Below are 22,341 nucleotides of genomic sequence, written 5' to 3' on the forward strand. Positions count from 1 at the left end.
AACTTCAGCCCGAGCTATTTCACAGCAGGCTGCAGAGGCAAACAATCAAGCACATTCTGATGCATTTGGATTCAAAGAAAGGGAACAAGCCAGCAGCCTGCCTGCATTATCGAAATGCTTCCATTTCAGAGGATCCCATTGCATTGTTACAACATTTGTCCAATTTGTACTGCAAACCGGACCCTGTTTTTTTAACTGAGTAAAGAGTTATGTCAGAGGTTGGCCCACCCCCAGAGCACAATGTCCAGCCCTTACAGATTGGATGACTGCTGTAAATCAGTTCTACTCTTCAATAAACCAAAACCAAGTGAATTGTCACAAAAGCAGTACAGAACTGAGAACAGAAGTTCAAGTTCTTTTCACATTACATTCCACAAATATCCACAGCCCAGATCTGGAAAACTTGCTTTTGGTTCATTTTTCATTAAGTGGCTCAGCTTCTCCAAGTGAAAAAATCCCATCTTTTTCTCTTTTATGATTTTATTTCTATGGTATGCTACTCACATCAACTTGCTTCATGGCTGCCAACAACAAAAAGATGCAGTTCTTCTATGCTAGTAACACTTGGGATCACAGACTGTCTACAAGTGAAAGACTGAAATTAAACATCACTTTCCTCTTAAGAGAAAATTCAGAATACATACTTTTAATTCAGAATACATACTTGCATCCAATTCACAAAAGTGTTGGGTGGAAATGAAGAATCCAAAGCATTTGGAGCAGGCATTAAAATGCAGAGCTACACCATGAAACTGAGGTTACTTCCTTTAACCCTCTACAGAGAGAATCTTTGCATAGGAATGTAAAGGGCACCAACATAACAGCAATCCATAGGCAAGCATACCCCTACCCTTCCTCCTAGGAAGCATGAGTTCCAATCTCTAAAAACTGAACCAAGATCTTTTACTGCTCCAGAAAATGCTCCAAGGCCTGGAGCAATTGTACAAAGACAAACACTGCATCCATGCTTTTAAAACCAAAGAGGAATATGCACATTTCAGGCTGCAAACTTCCAACAGCAAATCATTAGGACAGCTGCCTTCAGCACTTCTCAGTGGACATCTCTTTATTTAGGTGTGCAGATTTAAGGCCTGGCTGGTGCCCAGAGGGGCAGTTCCACTTTCCCCTCTTGGGGCAATAAACAGCTCCACTTCTCCCAGCTGCCCACCCCAGAGGCACTCTGATGTTTGTCACAAGCCCTTCCAGGTGACTCTGGAAAAACATTAACCAGTGGAGGGGAACGAGACCATCATTTGCCATGAAATGCTGTCACACACATCAACTGCAGTGGCTCAAAGCCCTGCTGGGGAAACAGCCGGGACAAGGTGCCCAAGGGCAGCACCCCACTCCCAAAGGTTTAACTGTATACATGTATTTTTTTATAGATATTTTATAGATATTATTTTATATGTATTTTTGTAATCTATTAAAAAAATGGCAGTTATCTGTTGGCCCTAACCTTTAATTGTTATTAATGTACACATCATGGCCTTTATTACAACCTGTTGACCAGGGGCAGACCACACCTGGCACAGCAAACCAGCACCTTACCAAGATCACTCATTTTAATAGAGGCCAGGTTGTAAAAAGCTGACACTCTTTCCAGTTTTTGGAAGCACCTGCTCTCTAGCTTTATTGATAATCTTTACTCATAAGGTTGTGAGCTTGCTCATCAGTGTTTTGTTTTGTGGCCAACAGGTCAGGTTTGCAAAATGTTTCTATTCCCATATTAGTAGAAAAATAAGAATGAAGCAGTTACTGCTTCACTTGCCCTCAGCAATGGCATTTCTTCAGCTGAAAACAGCACATATCCCTCTCCTCAAAGGTCATAATGTTGATTTGCCACAAATCAGACAACTAAAAAGTTGCTACTTTTCTGTAGCAAAAATGCTACAGGAACACTGTAGAAATAGCATCCACATCCACAGAATTGTATCAGTCTAGGATCAAAAAAGGGGTGCATCATCTTTCAGATTCCTTTTTAACAACCAAAATTCAAGAAAAAGAAACAGATCCACCATAACTAGACTGCATCTAATTTATGCCAATTACAAGCAGATTTAGTCAAGTGCCTGAAGTTCCACATAAGTCCAGGAAAGGCTACTTATTAATTACTTTACTTCCTTAATGCAATATCCAGAGAATAATTTCAGTTTTTAAAGATAAATATTGTTGAGAATTAGAAAAGCTGATGTGAACATTTAGTCTTCCCTACATTTAGTGGCCCTCCTCCAGATATAAATTTATTTCCTGGTAACATAGTTCATCTTGAATTCTGAAACAAAACCAAGGACACTGATAAAAGACACCAGTGATGCAATTTAAAAGCAGAAATGTTAAGTTAATCTTTTACTTTCTACTGTCCTATGACTAAGGAGAGATTTCAAAACACCCAAGTCTCCTAATGAGAATACTGCTAAAATGAAGTAGGGCTGTAGCTTGAACTCAAAACACATCTGCAGGTCCAGGACCAAGAGACTCACACAAAATGTCATCTTGCTGTGGTTTGTTTGACCAAAATACTTTCTGCTAGTACCACTGTGTTCCCCACAGAGGTTTTTGCTGCAGTGCGTGGTCTAACCAGTACAGCTATCCCAGTGTAAATTCTAAGACTGAAACAGTTTAAGATCATGAACATGTTCCATGTTAACTTACAAGCAATCAGAAGCATTTTGTGAATATACACGTTAGATGTTTTCCATGACTTAACACCACTTATTGGTGCATTCAGACAATCATTTCGGGATCTCTTTCAACTCAAAAAAAAAAAAAAAACCAACCCTCAAAACCAGAAAAAAATCCCCAAACACACAGTGAAATTGAAAAAAAATGCTGTAAATTAGCTGGGCAATGAGGAGCACCTATCTTCTAATACTTTCAGTGCAAAAAAATTTGTTGTGTCCTTACTTTGAAGCATGTAATTGCCATCCACCCTTTGTAACAGAGCTACACTGCTTGCTAAGCACAATGAGGACTTGGATTAGTGACATTGGATTAGTGACAATCAGCACCAATACAGGAAAATAAAGATTATTTTTTTCTGTCAAACTATTTACAGAAGATAATTTACAACATAAAACTCCAACGACAGCAGATTAAGCAAAAAAATCCTCAAGGGAAACAGACACAAAGTTTACACTTACGAAAATCTCTTATTACAAAACAAGAATAAAGGCTTGATTTCACATAAACAGAAAAAGTTGATGTTAGACACCCAGGTTGCCTTAATCACACATGGAATGCAGCATTTACTCTAATTATGAAATTCACCAAAGAAAACACAGCATTATGTGAGGCATTCCCAGTAAGCAGTGTTAGATATATATCATAGTTAAACACTACTGGCTACCCTCACACCTACACAGCTCCCCACAAGGCAAGGTTAGACAGAATTGCTCCAGGATTGTTTGCTCCTGCTCGAGAGCCTGGAATCATAACAGGGTCAGCAACACCCTTCCTAGACTTGCAAGTGACATGCAGGGATGTGGGGACAAGGAAAGAGGGGAAAACCATAACCATGCAGCCCTGTGAATGCAGCAACGCCAGCAGGAGCCCATGTGCTCCCCATGGAGCCACAAGGCCAGCACTGAGGTCTAGCAGGCTTCCTCTGTAAGAACTTCAGCTTTTATGCAGCTTAGCTGTGACAGCAGCTCTTCCAAGTGCCCAGATGCCATTTTCTTGTTTACCTTGGTGTGATTTAACCTCTAGCTCTATTCCACAGAAAGAGGAATTTCCAGTGGTGTTGAGAAATACTGGCCTAGCATGCCAACAGTGGAGAAGGAGGATGCAGTGCACAGGAGCACAGGCATGGGATATGAGACAGGACACAGCCTGGCCACCAGGAGACCCCACAGCTAAAGAACTCATCAATGCACAGTTAAAAAATGCAGACCTGCAGCTGGGCAAACCTGGCTTTAGAGGTAACAAAGAAATTGTACCTAACATACATAAAGGGCACTATATATAATAAATTCAGAGATAACCTGAAGCTTTAGACCAATGAAGAAAGAAAAGAGGAATAAAAGCATATTAGCAAAGATAGCAAGGAAACTCTAGTGGATCCCAGAGAGAGGAAAAAGAAACAGGCAACATCCAGATCATACTCCCCCCAAGAAATGACTCCTAGGGCTGATAACCTCCATTACCCTCTCCAGCAGTCCAAAGCTGCTGACCTAAAGACCCAGAGCAGCAATGGAAGGGTGAAAATAAATCACAGAGAAGAGAGAGAAACCAAAAAGTCCATGTGTTACAATTTTAGCTGCATTTTCATGTATGCAACTGCAACATTCTTCTTAGAAACATTAGTCAGACTTCAGAAAGAAAAACTTAAGTCCCACTGTTAAGATTTCCATTGTACCAGCAATAAATTCTGGGCCATACCTGCACACATGTCACTTTTATAAACAGACACATACACAAGGGGCACTCCCTCTTTGTCCACAAACAAGAACATAACAACAAAGGTGAAGGAATGCAAGACTCCATCCATTGTTGTCTTTAAGTGTTACAGGAAAATTACAATAGAATAACAAGGTCTGAAACAGCCCCAGGAAAAGCAACCAAATGGGCCACCTGAACTGGCAACATTCTCAGCCCAGAGAGGGAACTCTGTGCTGGGGGGACCTGTCAGTGCTGTTTTGTACCTAAGAGCCTTTCACACACATGTACAGGTTACTACAGCAGCACCCAAACACAAACCAGTGAGCCTGGCATTCACTGCCTGTGCTTTCTGTTGGCAGAAAGAATCTCTAGATATCACAGGAGACACACCACTGCTTTAAGAAACTTTAAGAACAGGAAGGAAACATGGCCAAGTCGATAAGCTTTCACAAACTTAAGAGTAGGAAGGGTAGGAATTTCAGTTGATTTCCTGGACAAGGGCCCAGACAAGGAACACGAGCAGAAAGCAAGAACTGGGTCAGCAAACTACTGAATAGTTATTTGTCCTACTTTTCAAATACTTACTGAAGGTACTCTTGAACAACTGCATCTGTAAGGGGTGTTAATTCATGTAGAACTACACAGATAAGCTGCTCTGCAAAGAAAAAAATACCTTAGGCTGACAACATCTACTGTCAATGGAGTTAGCAAATAAAGAACCTCTTTCTAGGATGAGTTTGTTCTCTCTCTGTAAGAAAAATAACCTATCTAATGTCATTTTGATGTGAAGACAAGCTACTGTATCAATGGGTGTGACCGAGATGCAACACAGCTCTTTAGATTCACCTGATATGCACAGACAGACAGACAGACAGAAGACACAGGCCAAGCTTCCCAGCAGAGGCTGAGTGCTACATATAGAAGCCAGGCACTAATTTGTATGCCAGAGATGTACCCAGCTGAGTTCTCTGGCTGAGAACTCCATACAGGGGTCAGAGCTGAACAGAGCAAAGCCACTGCCTTACCCACTTGTATCCCCAGGTTCACCACTATGGAAAGCATGAAAGGCTCTTCCAATACTGACAGCACAGCACTGGCACACATGATTTTGGGAAAAAAGGAGACAATAACAGACTCTAAGTTCTAAGACAGTCAATAAGCAGTGCTGTGAATTTAATACAAGACAAAAAAGCAGAAGGAAAACCTTGGAAGACCTTCAACCTGCCCAGATAACCAGGCAAGTCCTGACCTATGCAGATAAGCAAGCAGCTGTAGCTAAGTAAACAAGTAAGAAATGAAACAAGCCTTGAACTTACGAAACACAAAATTCAATATCTATTTTTAATATGTGTTAGTTAATGTGTAATGTTTTGTAAGTTTTACATCACATTTTACACATTTACTACATTATTTGAGAGAAGGTTTCCTTTGTGATAGGAAAGAAAGCTTTAGGTGAAACCAGAGGTGACCACTCAAAACTGCAGTTAAGATTTCAACAAAGCACAAGGTTTCTTGATCTTTGTGTCTACAACAACAGCACCATCCCAAACAACAGTAAGAAAAATTAAGATACCAGCCACTGCCCATCAACCAAGGTCAGGTCACACAGAGTTAGCAGATCAGGCTGGGTGACCTCAAACACAAAAAAATTACTTTTGACACAACAACAGGCAAACCTTGGAACCCTTTGCTACAGGATGAGGATCCACAGGGAAAATGGACAAATATGCAGTGTAAATCCATCAAGCACATGAAGCCACCTTTAGCTCTAAAAACCTCTCTGAATACCAGTGCATGTCTGTGTTGCTTGCACACTCATGCTCAGAAGCTATTTTCTTCCTTGGGGAAGGACATCCTCACAAAAAACTCTCTAGAATAGAGCTCTCTCTGAGGAAGGACAGCAAAGGGCCTAATGCATACAAACAAAATAAAACAGGAAGGAAGTCAAATTATTATGAGACAGAAAACAAAAATGTCTGTAGAAGAAAGGATGAAGGCTGGAACAGAAAATTTCCTAGGGACAGCAGGCAAAGCACCCTAAGAACACCAACAGCTTCCAAAGGCATCCAAGAAGCCAGCAGGCACTACCCTGAGAGCCTCTGGCCAGCAACTTACATAAGAGGACAAGGGGAAAGAAAAAACCTATGGCTGCCAGGTTTTTGCCTTCTCCCCTGAATGGTCAGCTTGGCTGGGTGGCCCTGCAGCTTGGCCAGGGTTCAGACTCGAAGGGTACAACCAGAAAGGTCAGGGACAGAGCACAGTCAAAGGCTCGGTTAGAGGTGCTGCAAGCTGGCACATTTGGCAGCCTCACGTCAGGATTTCAGCCTGCAGTGACCCGGGCCACGAACACAGCCAGGCACAGCTCTCACACTGCCCACACCTCAGCCCCAGTGACACCCACAGCCTGCTGAGCACAACCAGCACAAAGCTGCTGGGTCTCTCTGCTCCAGGGAGGTCTTGTCACTTTGAGCATGGGTGACACACAGGGGCAGGAAAACTGAGCGAGTGAAGCACCAGAACAGAAAGATGTTTTTGCAGCAGGGCTTGGAGGCAGGGTGGGTATCACACAGCCTGCTTGGATTACACACAAGAGGGTGCTCAGAGAGTCTCAGGAGGCAGAAGCCTAAGCAGCAACTCCACAATGAAGGCAGAATTCTGAGCCAGAGGTAGCTTTACTAGTTTATATTATAGCTCCCCTGGAATTTCAAGTTTCAATGAAATTAACTTGCTCTTTTCTAGACACTTGAAGAAATCAATACACTCAATATGCCCTAATTTTTGTTCTTACATACAGATTAGATAAAATCTGTTAACTATGATTTTTAACTTCTTTCAGCACACAGCAATTTCACACAGCAAAAATTTGATGTCACTGATTTCCACTGACAAAAGTCAGAACAGTAGGTGCAAATGGAAAAGAAAAAAACTAACCAAAAAACCACCACCTTGTTAAAAAAAAAAAAAAAAAAAACGACAACCCTAACTGACAAAACTGAAAAACAAACAAATTCATTGCTACAGTTTTCCTCCTGAAGGGGGAAAGAATGACACCTTCCAGTCCTGTCTCTGACTGTTTTATATTCTCCTGCAGCTCACTTCAACAATCAGCTCCAATCTGGAAGCCCCACTTGTCACACACTGTCACCCTGTTACAGAAACATTCAAATTCCTCTTAAGCCTCATTTCTGAGAAACACAACAGAGAACAACGAAACAGACAGATCTTGTACCTTCCACATGGAGTAATACACACAGCAGTTATCTCAACCACTGCAATAATTTTCCCCAACACACCTGCTCTCTTGATAAACAGCTGTGCTACCTGTGAGGAAGGTAGCCTCAAATTCCTCCCTGGCTCTTGATGTTTGTATTCAAGCTTGGGAAGGTTACAGCCCAAGATTCCCACAAGAAAGATGTGTCATCAACATGAAGGCTGTTTCTCCAAGAAAACAAAACCCTATGTAATAAATTTACGTAGAAAGGGGAAAATATCCCAAGAGTATGTGTCCTATGCAGCAGCTTGTAAACATTTACATCACACTGGATGACAAAATGCATGCATTCATCTAAATTAACACCCTTCCATTTTTGTAGGCTCACTCACCCAGATAACTTTGACTTAAACTCCACACAGTTACAGCTAAATTGCATAAAGATGCATCAGCATAAAACCAAGGAAAGCAGGAAATTTTCAACCATCTCCACTATATCATTCTCTACAAAATGTTCAACTTAACTCCAAATACCATATCTTATGCAAACTCTCTGCCAAACAAATCTCTGCCTCGGTACTTGTTAAAGCTGATTTATTACTGTCAAATACATTAATCTGCATGTTAATCTGCCTCAGGTCACTTGAAGTTAGTGAAAAGGGACCTTTGTCAAGCCATATAAAATGTTGCTTTTGGTCCACATGGGAGTTTGAAATCAGAGCTTGGGAGAGATCCTCTATGACATAAATATTATAGCACGAAAACAGCAAGGAACGCAGAAGACTTCCTGTAATCCATTTCCATTTTCTCTGCTTCACTTCATGGCATGTTGTTAAAGCCTAAAAATTTCCCTAAATGAAGGCTGAGTTTATCTTAGGATCCTGTGTCACTGGAGTTGTAAAGCACCAGCATGACAGCTTCAATCTGACATTCATTGCACTCCAGTGGAGGAGGGAAGGCTTGTAATTTATACAACCTACTTCATCCATACTGCAAGTAGTACACCAGCCAGAAAATCTGGCTCCAACATTACACACACCACATTATGTACACTGAGTGCTGGTAATATTTCTATACAAAGCCTCACATCCAACAGTTTAAAACCTCCCCAGTTGCATGGCTTCCTTATTCAACATTTCCAACAGAAAGCAGAACTGGTTTTCACTAGCCGACCACTTGCTTCCTAATATAATCAATTCTCTAGACAACTTACCAGACGATCCAAGATTTCAGTGCAAACAAATCAAAAGTTCAAAGATGAATAAAGACTGCTGGGCAATCCCTGAAGAGAAGAAGTTTTAACATACACATCCTGCATGTTTGTTTAGCAACTGGATCACCATAAGCAGCACAATATATTGGTATTGGTCCATTACCTGTCACATCCCCTGAAGAAGCAGTCTCGGATGCAAGCAGCAGCAATGAGTATACTCCCCACCTTTCCTTTTTATGCTTGCCTAGTAATTAATTTTAAGTGCCAGCAATTCTCAATTGCTCCATCATTAGCATGACTAAATGTCATTCTACAACAGGAATTATGCAACTATGCTTTGGTCAACCCCAAATACCACCACTGTTACCTGTGACTCTGAATGCTGTAACAAATAACATGCTTATGAACTGTGCATTTATTACAAAGACATTACTTCCATTACTGCCCAATTCATGAGTCCCTTGTGCTTCAAATGAGAAAGTGTTACCTCAAAACAGGATCTTCAAGAAGGAAGATGAGCTTTAAGGAAGTTTTAATGTCTACATGTGATAGCCTCTCAAAATGTAATGTGGTTTCCAGTGGTAGTACAAGAACTACTGGACACATCCCACTTACTGCTAAAAGAACAGGAATGTGGAATTGTGCCTTTTCAAGGATGGCCTTAGCCTACAGAAAACACTCATGTGAGTCTTGCAGGCAGATAAGCCCTCAGGCACTTGTATAATAATGAACTATTGAAGCAGAGCCAAGACATGAGTTTTCAGAGGAAAACAGTCATGGGTTCTGTGATCATGCTTTGCTTCTCACAATGACTTTACTGTGACGTGTAACAAGGGGCTGTTTGATCCAGTCAACCAGTCCAGAAAAAGTCAGCTGGAAAGGGCTTACAAGGAGGAATGAAAAACTAATGTGCTTTGAGAGCATCTTGTACCACCTTTCCAACAGCATTTTAAGGCTCTGCTGCCCCCAACCCAACACGTGTCCTGGTTATTCACAGTCTTGCAGAGCTCTACTGCTGCATCAACCCTGACCTTATCTGAGATTGTGAAGTATTATCTGTGACAGTCTTGTACATCCCCTCCCTTTGCCCACACTGACCTGTACCCTGAAGTCCTTCCAAATCAGTTGACACAACTGGCATTTTCAGCAGCATCACATGCTTGGTGCTTGGGACACAAACAGTTATGCCAGGCCTCTGAAACTTGGTCAGCTTCTCTTGCTGCCCATCAAGGATAAATTTAACTTTAAATTGGGGTTGCCTTCAAGACAGAATACATCCTACCCTTAAACTCTAGAGCATAGGTTCAAGGCGAAACTAGAAGAGTTTTACAGACAAAGTAACTAAAACCAATAGACATTGCCTCAGATACTTTAGCAACAAGTCACTGCCTACTGAATCAAAGATTTCTTTTGTAACCCAGAAAGTTTTAACATTTTATTACTGATTACAGTCCTGTTTGATATAAGAACACCAGAAGAAACACCTATAAAAAATCCTAACAGAGAGAAATGAGGCTTTAGCAAATCACACTCTGTGTTTCTGGGGGATGATCTAAAAAGAGAACAAATAATTGGCATGTATTTATATTTAAATAATATTGTATTTATATTTAAATTTCCTCTCTTTACCAAAAATGTATTTGAAAATTGCCCCTTGAGAAAAACCTTACAAATCAAGTCTAAGATACCTAGCAACTTCCTTCCCCACATAAGTGAAGCTCGTAAAAAGGAAAGGATTTTTATAAGACATCTCTTCTTGAACTATTTCTGTAATGCTGCAGATTTCACATGGTTGCCAATTAAAATGTCACAGAGCAGGAAGTCAAGGAGCAGTTGCACTTAACCACGGACATTAAGATAACCATGACACAAGCCTTTTTCAGCATCCTCCTTCTAGCTTGGAGCATATAAAGGTCAGAAAACCACTAAGTAAAGCTTTTGTTGACTTTGTTATGCTTTTCTCAACTCTCAAAACACTCACCTCCGAAATAATCCATTTTGTTCCCCACTGAAGGTACAGTTGGCAGAAAGACAAGAGTTGGCATTTTGTCACATAACTACTTTAATAAAAATTATGAATAGGCTCTTACTTTGATTTCTACAATCATGTTCCATTAAAACAAAAAACTATTTGCCTAAAAGATTAATATTGAGAACAGCGTAACATTGCTGTGACCAGCCTTACAATGCCATATGCCATACTAGAGAACACACAGACAGACAAATAATTCTTAAACTAACACAATTTGCAAAGCACATTGTTCTTTACAAGCAAATTGCCTGTATCATCTCATAACTTCTGGAAGTACCAGATTCCACCACCACTAACCCACCTCCACAGCTTTAGCATTGGTCCAAGTAATACATGCCCACAAATTCCACCAGCCATGGAGACAAACACATAAATTAGGAAAGAAAACAGAAAAAGTGAATCCTTCCGTTTACACCTGGGAATGGCAACTGCTCAGTCTCAGGAGCAGCCCACCAGGAAATGCAGGGTAGTGTTCTTCATGACAAAACCATACCTAAGCTGTCAGCTGAGAGATGCTGAAATGCATGTGACTCTACATCCCAAGTCCTACTAGCCAGCCACTCCCTTGTTCCTTGTTCCAAATGCTGAAATCCCTCTCCTGCAGCTAAAAGCCTGCCAGGACTCTCAGGACTGACACACAGCCAGTCTCAGCTATGCTCATCTTTGCACTGCATTTTCAAACAGCTCCCACTGCTGTGCAGGAGATATGGATACAGTTCTAGTACAGGCAAGAGTTAAAGATTAACTTATGGAATTTTACCACCATTCAGATTTAATCTAAGTAGCCAAAGTTGGTATTTGCTCTCAAAAGACACCTTTTACTGCTTCTCTTCAACTATCTCATTTCCATCACAAGTTCTGCATTTTACAAAAAAACAGAGACAATGTACAGACATATGTGATCTTGAAATCCTTATCATGGTTACACATCCCAAAATCTAGTATCACCTACTAAACAGTTTGAAGAAATCAAAGGAGCACAAGTAAGGGCCTTCAATGAAGTTTGTGGAATTACATGAAGAAAATATTTCCTAGCAGGAAGGCCCATGGCTCGTTCCCTCAAGGAACAGCCTGTTACTCAAATATCCATAAACATCCAGTTTACTAACACACACTTACTACAACATTTTGAGAAAAATCAAACTTGACAAATAAAAAAATCCATCAGTAAGGAGCTAAAACAGGAACTTTGCCAGAATGCTGTCATTAAAACAGAGAAAAGCCCACAAAAGGCTCCTACCAGCAAAATGACCCTTATCTAGAGGTTGTAGAACTGCTTAACACATCCAGTGATCTCCTAAAAAATTCCACAGGACATAAATTGTCATCTTCTAGACCCAAACAGAGCAGCACAATTGACCTTGGCTTCAAACAAAGAATGGCAGTCTCTGCAATCCTCTAAGCAGATGGAACCAACATGTTGGGGAAAAAGAGCATTTCATTTGGTTAAGGAGAAAAACTAGATGAACAGATATGAGAAATTGCTTTGGTGTACTTGTGATAAAGCAGCCTAGTGACACCTTATCTTTGCATATATGCAGATGATCACAGATACCCTCAGAAAAACAACCATTTCACAACAAACCACTCTGGCAGACAGCTGGACTCTCACAGGATCTATTCAAATGCAGGCAACACTGTAACATTATGAGATCTACATCTGGTGTACCTTTGGTTTTCACCATTAGGTGGGAAACATGAACACTTAGCATTTTGAGATAAAATACTAGCAGAAAGATAATAAAGCAGGGGGAAAAGGAAGCAGCCTTTCCTGTAGCAGGCTTGCAATGCATTCAGATGTGCTGGCAGAACACTGAAATACCCACTCTGAGTATTCAGATATGACTTTCAGCCCATTCTGCAAGTAAATTGTCTACTCTCTTGCCTACTGCTGTCTAAAGGTACCTCAGAGCCAATGATTACAGCTCTGCGTGTTCCAACACTTTCCTCCTGTAAATAGTGCCTGACTATTTTCTGTTCTCACAAGGGCTTAATTAGTCCTGTTCACAGAGAGCTACAGCAGCTGGCACATCCCAGCAGACTCCAGTGCATTTTCACAGCTATTGAAATCCATCTGAACCATGCAGCAAATTTTTCTACACTAACAATTCTGTGTCCTGTGAAATTTACATCCACCCATACGTTTGAAGAACCCTTTCTGCAGTCAATTTAACCTGGATAGGTTAAATTTTAACAGGGGGGGATACCTTTAACAGGACAGCCCTGAGATGTCCCAAAATCACTGACACACATGCAGTTCACAGAAGTCCAAAGAATCCTGCCTGGTCAGAAAAAGAGACCCTCTCCTCCACCAACAGAGCAGCAGAGACCTGCAACTCCAGAATACATGAGTAATCATGTTAAACCAAAAAGCAAAATACTATTTCAACATATAATATTTGCTTTTCATATTTCTGAGCACCTTAATTTGCCAACTCGCTTCAAGTTCTTTGTTGTTTCTCAACTCAAGTAGCAACAGCATAAGCTGTGTGGCACCTCCTTTCCTGAGAGAGGCTGCCTGCTTATCACCTCACCAGCTGCCAACGTGCTGAGCAGCCCTCTGCAAACAGAAAGTCTGTCACCCTGTCCTGAAAGGGAACCTTCAGGTTCATCGTCAAGCTGGGCTAAGATTATATTTTTTATGTCAAACCATTGAGACAAACTTTCCAGAAAATATATGTACTCACTGGGCAAGTTCAGTTTTAGAGTTACATGATGGTGAAAGTCTGCATCTCACACTCCACAACCCAGAAGGCAGGAGGTTGCTCTCTTCAAAGCTCTGTATCAGGAACTATGTGAAAACAACTCACCTCCTGCTTCTTATTAGCTTACACACTGATCTGCAACATCCTACTTCAAAAGTCAAATGTTCCAGTAGTAGGAGCATATTCAAGTAAACAAATGAGAGTTCAAAATGTTTTCAGGAATCACTTTCTTGAAGAATTGGAACTAGAATCTTATTTGTTTCCATATTCTTTTCTGAAAACCAGTTTCTTTGTTAAACTTCTCTTGACAGAATGCTTTAAAAAGCAGAAGCAGTCACCATGTTAAGTACAACCAGCTGAAATAAGTCTTGTAAAAAGACAAAGCATTTAAAACAAGTTCTATCAGAAAACAATACTTTAATAGTCCTTCCCTTAAACACTGTCCCAAATATTTTTTCATAATCACCACCATTATCTTGTGCAACGTCTTTTCAAATCTACCAACACCGTCTGTCAGAAAACTCACTGAATGACTCAGACAGACACTTTCAAATCACAAATACTCAAAACTGCTATTTCCATTTCAGAACTACTTCTGTTCAAGGATTTGAATTGCTGATGGCATAATAATCCAACGACCTCCTGAAGTTTCCTTATCAAGATTTCCCCCATGTACAAACAGCATGTCCACTGACGAAAGCCAGCCTTGTGCTTTGCACAGTGCCTTGGACAATATGGTTATGCAATCCAAAACCCATAAAACTTGCCAAATTTTTAGTGCCTAATATTGAGTGTCTTTGTACATGAATGCTTGACACAGCTCCTTGAACATGCAACTGAAGACATGAGATAACAGCAGAGATCCCAGCACTAAAATCACTTGGATTACATGCCCTGCCAATTCCCATTAATTTTCCCTCATCACAGATCTACAGAAACGCCTGCCTAGAGCAACCACAGGCTTTCCAAAGCTTAGCCTTCTAATCCTGTGTCCAGGAGTCAGGCTTTCAGTCTGAATCTCACCCACACTGCCAAAACCACTGGTCACTAGCCACTTGCCATACTCACAGCAATGTCACCAGCTCAACAGCACTGATTCAAGTCCATTAGGGCAAAGGCTGGGGTGTGGGGTGATGGAAAGCCCCATGGGTCTGGCTCTCTTGTCTCTTTAAGACAATCTAAGCTTCCCTACCCATGGCATTTTAAATCTATATTTGAGAATATACATATAATATATAAGAATCTGCTGGAGAAATTTTCACCATGAAAGGTTTTGCTTGAAGTACGCCAAAAATACACTCTTGTCCTTCACACCACATTATGTTTTCAGATCTGATTTACGCTCAGAAAGCATCATTTTGAAAACCTGGGCTAGGTTGGGATGCAGCTTTTAGCTCCTCCATCACTTATTCTGATTCAGTTTTCCATATTAGCAACTATCCTCCATGGCTTTCACAGCAAAGCTGCCAACAACCATATTCACAACCATATTTAGTTGTCAGCTCAGACAATAATAATTTCTGTATTGTACCAACTAATCAATCTTACAGCTCCAACACAACAATGACCTCCTTTTAAGTTGCCTACTAACACACACTTATAGTCTTCTTACAGGTTTAAGTGTCACAGAACAGATGAAGTTCACACATTGTTAATAAGTTATCCCTATAATGCAAACACCACAGCAGGAAATCATCTTAACTGCAAGTGGCTGGCAACCCTACAGGAAAAGAAAAAAAAGGAACTCGTAACACAAACTTCCTTTCTCCTATAAACAAGGCTAGGTCACAGCCAAAGATAACAAGGAAAACTGGCCATGTTTCATGATCGTGCTGCACCCATAACTCCAAGACACAACGCCTACTTTTGTTGATCACAAACATATTTTGCTCTGTTACAGCAGCTACCACAAATCTGAAGTAGTCTCAATAAGCTTCTGCAGCAAACAAGCACCTCCACACTGAAATACTACAGAAGGGACTCTGAGGATTTTTACAACTCTGAGTGCTGTGCAGCACACAGCTCTTTAGTGACTTCCAGAACAGACCTGTGAAGCCCAGAGCCAGGACGAAGCCAGAAATTCGATACTCCCTGACACTGACTACAGCAAGGGAGTGAAAACAGCAGTTTAAATTACACTCTAAGACATCGACTCAAAACCAGATTATGCCAAGAAGGCTTTGCCCAGAGGGCCTGGCCAGTTTCATAAAATTCGATCCATTTTTAAAAATACACAACACGGCTGTGATACACAAGACAATTCAGCTGCCTGAAAAGCTTCAATGCTGCACCGAAGAACACAAAGTTTCTTTAAACGAGAGGTAACATCTAAAAGCTTTTCTGCTGTGTGACAAGTGCATGATAGTTTACATACACAAAGTGACAAAAAAAAGTTCTAATTTAATATAAATGGTTTTCTCAAAACAAATGCCCACACCTCTACGGAAGCTACAAAATCATCTGACTTGTAAGGCAAAGACAAGCACAAGAAGAAACTAACACTGCTTGAAAACCCCAGCAAAGAACAACAGCTGTCATCTCTTCTTTGTTTTCCAGCCGATTACCATATGTTTCAACGTCTTTGTTGTTCATCCCAAGCAAACAAGAGATAAACACCTGATTCTCACAGGAATAAAAAAAAAAAAAGAACAAAACTTTTTTAAAAGTTTCTTCTGATGCCACTTGAGAATATCCAAACTGTGCTTACCCTAATATCAAATATTTATATTACATTATCTACTGTTAGTAACTCCAGTGTTTATAGATATAAGCACTTAAAAACACTCTGCTGTCAAAAAGGGCTTCCATACTGTGCAAGCGGAGGAATTATTACTTCTCTTGCCTCCGTAAGAAGCTTTCAGGCGCAGCAGCAGATTTCCCTGCCCTCACAAGCAACAAGTGCACGGAAGGCTATAAACAAGACCCACTTACGGTGCTCTTGACCCACTTAGAGCGCTCCACTGGCCCAAAGCCTCCTCCCGCAGCCGGCGATTCCCGGTGTTCCGCCGTGCCCCGAACGCACCCGCTGCCTGAGGGCTCCGCTCGCCCGCAGGGCCCGGCCCGGCCCGGCGCGGCCAGCGCCCTCCGCCCGCCTCCCGCCCCGCCAGTAGCGACCCCAGCGCAGGCCGCCCGCCCGCCGCGGGTCCCTCCCGCCGCCCCGAAGAGCGGCCGCACGCCCGGGCGGGCAGCCCGAGCCCCGCGGGCCGCGGCCGGGCCGCGCAGCCCCCGCGGAGCGAGCGCGGCCGCGGCTGCCCGGCGCTCGCTCACCTGGCAACGGCCGGCGGAGGTGCTGCCGCCGCCCCCGTCCCGCGGCCGCCGCTGCCGCCGCCGCCGCCCGCCCGGCCCGGCCGCCGCCTCCTCCGGCCCTACGGCGTCACCATCGCACGAGGCCGCCGCCGCCAATGCGGGAGGCGCCGCCGCGGCTGCGCGCCCGGGGCCGGAAGGACGCGGAGCGGGCCCGGCCCGGCCCGGGCCGCGCACGGAGGAGGTGGCGCCGATGGCGCGCAGCCGCAGCGGAGCGGGGCCTGGGACCGGGGTCACCCCCCTCTCTGCCGGGAACAGATTCCTGGAACCCATGGGGAAAGAGTTCTGAGATATCGGGTGCAGCCTGTGGCCAGACGCCACCATGTTGTCTAGACCATGTCCACTCTTTTCGTAAACACCCCCAGGGACGGTGACTCCCCCGGCTCCCTGGGCAGCCCAGTCATTCTTCTGTAAAGAAGTTCTTCCTCATGTCCAACCTAAGCCTTCAGCTGGCACTTTAAGACTATGTGCTCTGGTCCTGTCGCTGTTGCCTGGGGGAAGAGCCAGACCCCCACCTGGCTGCACCCTCCTGTCAGGGAGTTGTGCAGATCCATAAGATCTCCCCTGAGCCTCCTTTCATGCAGGCTAAACAGCCTCAGCTCCCTCAGCTGCTCCTTGTGAAACGTGTTCAGACCCTTCACCAGTTTCATTGCCGTCATATTGCTCCAGCACCAAAAAGTTCTTCCTGAAGTGAAGGGCCCAGAGCTGGACACAGCACTCGAGGTGTGGCCTCAGCAGTGCCCAGTACAGAGGGACAATCACTGCCCTGCTCCTGCTGGCCACGATCTTCTTGATCCAGGCCAGGATGCCACTGGCCTCCTTGGCCACCTGGGCATGCTGCTGGCTTGTGTTCAGCTGGTTGCTGAAATACACTCCCAGCTCCTTTTCCAGCTGGCTTTCCAGCCACTCTGTTGTGGTATTCACATGCCCTCTGAACAGAGAGAAGCTGTGAGAAGCAGAGAAGAAAGAAAAACAATTCTTATCTCTGCTTGCTGCTCTTGTTTTGAACATGTGGAATGTGTTGGAAGATTATTTACCTGAAGGGATTGCTTGATTGGATTCTGGTGATGGTGTTTTGATTCATTGACCAATTGGATCCACATGTGTGTGTGTGTGTGTGTGTGTCAGGACTGTCGGCTGACAGTCACGGCTTTTCCAGTAGTTAGTTAGAAGTAAGTATGATGTAGTATAGTATGTATCAATTTAATATAGTACAATAAAGTAATTAATTAGCCTTCTGATATTATGGAGTTCTGCACATCATTCTTCCCAGACATTGGGGTCGCCTGATAATCCGATATTCTGTCCCCAGCCTGTATCGCTACATGGGATTGTTGTGCGCAAAGAACGGAAGGGATTGGCAAAGAACGGAGTTTCCAGCCCCAGCGATGGCCTCCAGGCTGGAGGGGAGTTCCCCTTTTTGCTGAGCAGGCAGTGTCACCCTCTCCTCTCGGAATCAGCGTCAGGGGAAACCCCAGCACTTCATGACCACCAGGCCACCTGTGGGAACAGCCCAGAGCCATCCAGGCACAGCACAACTCACTGCAGGGAAGGTGCCCAACAGAACACGTACCAGAAAGGACAAAAAGAACCATGATCAGCAGTGGTAGATCCCCAAACAAAAATAACAAACCCCTTATTATAACACAATGATCATATCATGCTCATGGCCTCCATCCATCAGTCTTCTCCTGCAGGACCTGCAGCTGTCACTAAAATCTCTTGTTTCTTGTCTCTGTTTAAATGCCAGTTGAGATTTTTTTTTTTGCACTAGAAGAGAGCATTGGGAGGGGACCTCAGTGGGGGTCTGAATGCATCTGGATGGGGGTGCCAAGAGGATGGAGCCAGGCTCTTCTCAGTGATGCCAAGGAATAGGACAAGAGGCAATGGGCAGACACTGATGCACAGGAAATTCCACCAGAATATGAGGAAGAACTTCTTTACTGTACGAGTGACCATGCACTGGAACAGAATGTACAGAGAGAGTGTGAAATCTCCCTTTAGGGAGACATTCCAGAACCATTTGGACACAGTCCTGGGTCACATGCTCTGGGATGGCCCTGCTTGAGCAGGGAGGTGGGACCAGATGACCCACTGTGGTCCCTTCCAGCCTGACCCAGTGTGTGATTCTGTGGTGTGGACATCCCTGTGTCCATGGCAGCTGGAGGAGGGGGAAGAGGCCTCACTGGACAGACTGGCCTGCCTGTGCAGGGCCCAAACCCCTGTGTCTGGTGTAGAGGCATGGAGGGGGAGCACCAAAGAGAACAAGAACTTGCCCTGTTAAGGAACGGGAAGTGTTGGCTGAGCAGTGGGAAAACCTCTGCGACGTGGAGATTTCACCTCCCAAAACAGTGTCCTTGGGGAAAATGGTGGAAACCCTACACCTGCATGTTTTACAGTGAGACCAGTGAAAACATGAAAGGAACACTACTCTGTTGGAGGACAATTAGCAATTGCCAGGGAGAATAACAGAGTGGTTTGGAGAGCCTGTCTGTAATTTGCGTGGCTCTGTGTACTTTAGTGCTTTACAGTTGTCCCCACACCCAGAAATTTTAGCTCAAATCAGTGAGTGTGAAAGAGATAGTTAAAGGAAGCAAAATTATCCCTATAAATTAATATTTGAGTAGTTTTGATCCCTAATACCCACAAACAATAAATACATCCTGCCCATTCCTTAAAACTCTGTTTATAAAACTATGATTCCCTGCTGTCTCTTTTAAAATAGGTCCCATCTTGCACAGTCATGAAAGTTTTTGTTACTGTGAAAGGAGCAAGGTAGGTACTGAACACTACAGTTTCACTCTTACACACACTTACGGTTTCTCTCATCAATCAAGATGTGCTTTGACAGCTGTTGGGCAGCAGCACGGGGAGCAGCAGCTGCAGTGGCTGCTCCAGCTCCACCCCGTGCCTGTCGGATGAAGTATTTCCTGCCCTGTCTTTCAGGATTTCTTCTGTAAAATGGCGCTAATGATTTGAAAATATTTTGAGCTTCATTGACGAAAAATATACGTAAAGACTGCATGTCATTTTCATCTGTCATTTCCTGTCCCCATAACTTAACGTGTATGCAGCCAATTAAAAGGGAAAATGAGATAGGAATACTGATTCAATAAATATTAAATAAAAGGAATTTGGGTAGTTTATTCTGGTTCAAGAGGCTGGAAATCAAAAAGCAAAGCTGTGCCCTGCAAAACAGTAAAACACATTTTCAAAAACAGAGTTATGTACTGCCTGGGCATCTGCAGATGATTCCTAGAAAATGTAGCAGTAATAAAACGTTCATTGCCTTAATTCCTTCAGAATGAGTCTGTCCTACATACACAGCCCTGTGATTTGTGGAAGTTGGCAGGTCATTACTGGTTAACTCTGTTGTTCCCGAGCAAGAGAAAACAAATCTGCCTGCGGCAAATGAAACTGAGCCTGGCCAGAATCATCACAGTGAACTGCAGAGAGCTGCTGCTCTAAAAAACTGGTTTAGGTGGTGTTTGCTCAGGCCAAGGAGATGCTAAATCCTTGTGCAGCTCCTTGAGCCTGTGGACAAGACAGGGTTACACTTAGCTCCAACACTGGGTCTACCCCACATATTTTCGTATTTTTCCCCTGAAAGGCAGTATTGGCATGATTATGCTCCATCCAGCATCATCTGGATGTTTTGGGAGTCTTGTGAAGGGCTTGTGACACAGCAATGTGGCATTCTAGGAACAGCCACAAGACAAATGATGATTCAGAATAAAACTGCCTTAGGGTAAGCAAGAGCCTGGACCTTTTTTCTTTTCTTTTTCTTTTTTTTCAGGATTGTGTTACTGCTGCAAGCCTTTAAACTGCTTCATCTCTGTTGGCAAACATACCTGAGAAGCTCCCTTCTGTCCCCAGGACAGCTGCCACCATGTGGGAAAAGGGGAAAATGGGTGAGAAAAGGGGAAAATGGATGGGGAAATGGCCTGGGGGAAGCACTGCAACCTCCCAGCAAAACAGCTTCTGCTCACTCTCTTTATGTTCTTTCCTTATCAGAGTCTTCCTCTCCTCCCAAATCAGCAAGGGTCCCACCCTCTCCACCCACTCAGCCAGGCAGCTGAAGCCTGGTGCCTGCTGCACCCACCACATTCCAAACAGCTGGAACTGCTGCCACTACTGACAGCTTGCATTGGGTGGGTGACATGGAGAGGGAACTGTGACATTAGGGCAGGTGTCCAACTCGAGTGTCACAGGGCAGTATTTAGTGGTTCTTTTTATGGCTGCTGCATTTTATCTCTGCTCACGGGGAGAATTCCTGACCCTGTTTGCTCCCCCTTTCTCTCTTTCTATCTTCAAGGAAGTGCTATCATGTAGGTCATACCTTTTTGAATTCTAATTTAAAAAAATTTTTAAAAAATCAACTGTCATTTAAACAGAGCTAAGAAACAACAGATTTTAGTGACAACTCCAGGTCCTGCAGGAGAAGACTGATGGATGGAACTGTGATCATTGTATCATAGTGGGGGGTTTATTATTGTTATTTAGGGATTCACAACTGCTGATCATGATTCTCTTTGTCCTTTCTGGTACATGTTCTGTTGGGCACAGAAATTTAACCTTTGCTTATCTTTGAGCTGGTTATATTTAGACTTGAGAGCTGGTATGGAGGAGGTGGCCCAGTCCCAAAGCCTGGAGCTGGGACAGGCTACCCACTGGACAGCCTCTGCATCCACAAGCCTCTGCATACAGGGTGTTGGTGCCAGGGAGTTAGAATGTGGCCAGGATACACATCTGCACCAAGGAGATGGGATGCATCTCTGTGTCCCAGGGATCAGACGTAGCCAGAGTCTGCCTGGGAGAAGAAAAGGATCTTAAGTTCACATCTGCTGTGTGTCCTATGACAGTTCCTTCACAGCCTGCCCTTCAGTGAATTTCCCTTCACAGAGTATCTGCTAGAAACTATTTAACCTGAAATAGAGTTAAACAAAAGCTAAATGAAAGTTAATGACCATATAAGCAGCTGATTCTGGAATAGCCGTGTGACAGACACTTGAGAAATGCCCTGTAGTTACTGGAAGGTATTTCCCAAGGTCTCCTTGGGATGTTCTGTGGCTGTGTCAGCAGATGAAAATACTGTCTATATTTCTGTAGCCACAGGTGATGAGGAATTGCTCCCACAGCGTAATTTAAACCTACTAGGGTTCTCCCTGGATGGGGTCAAGTGTGCAGAGAGAGATTCTTGCATGTTTGATTTCATATGACTGAACAAGATCTGCTTCATTTGTGCTTTCTCAGGGTCCATAGGGAACAAACTTTGGTCCATAGAGAAAGTACAAGTTACACCAGTGCTGCATGTCTGGATTCAACGTGGCAGTTTCCTGAATTGCAAAAGGCCACTTTGCTACACTGAGCTCTTTGCAGGCACAGACTTTTTGGGGACAAAGATTGTGAGCCTCCAAATGGTTCAAGAGGCCTGAAGTTCAGCAGTGTTAAAAGGTTCATTTAAATTTTCTCACAAACTTCTCAGAACCTTCTTTGT

At 43.4% G+C, this 22,341-nt stretch overlaps 1 protein-coding gene across 2 annotated transcripts in view; it reads right to left on the bottom strand.

Moving 5' to 3' along the window:
- Positions 1-16,894, bottom strand: part of ADIPOR2 (adiponectin receptor 2) — a 44,559-nt gene extending 27,665 nt beyond the window's left edge. Inside the window, exon 1 of one of the 2 annotated variants that reach the window (XM_030959617.1) lies at positions 16,809-16,894. The gene's annotated coding sequence lies outside the window, so the exon portion shown is untranslated. Of the gene's footprint in view, positions 1-16,472; positions 16,584-16,808 lie in introns of those variants that run through there. The other variant, XM_030959618.1, reaches the window with a different exon arrangement.
- Between the last annotated feature and the right edge of the window lie 5,447 nt (positions 16,895-22,341).

This window comes from Camarhynchus parvulus, chromosome 1A (assembly GCF_901933205.1).
Source record: "Camarhynchus parvulus chromosome 1A, STF_HiC, whole genome shotgun sequence".
NCBI lineage: Eukaryota > Metazoa > Chordata > Aves > Passeriformes > Thraupidae > Camarhynchus > Camarhynchus parvulus.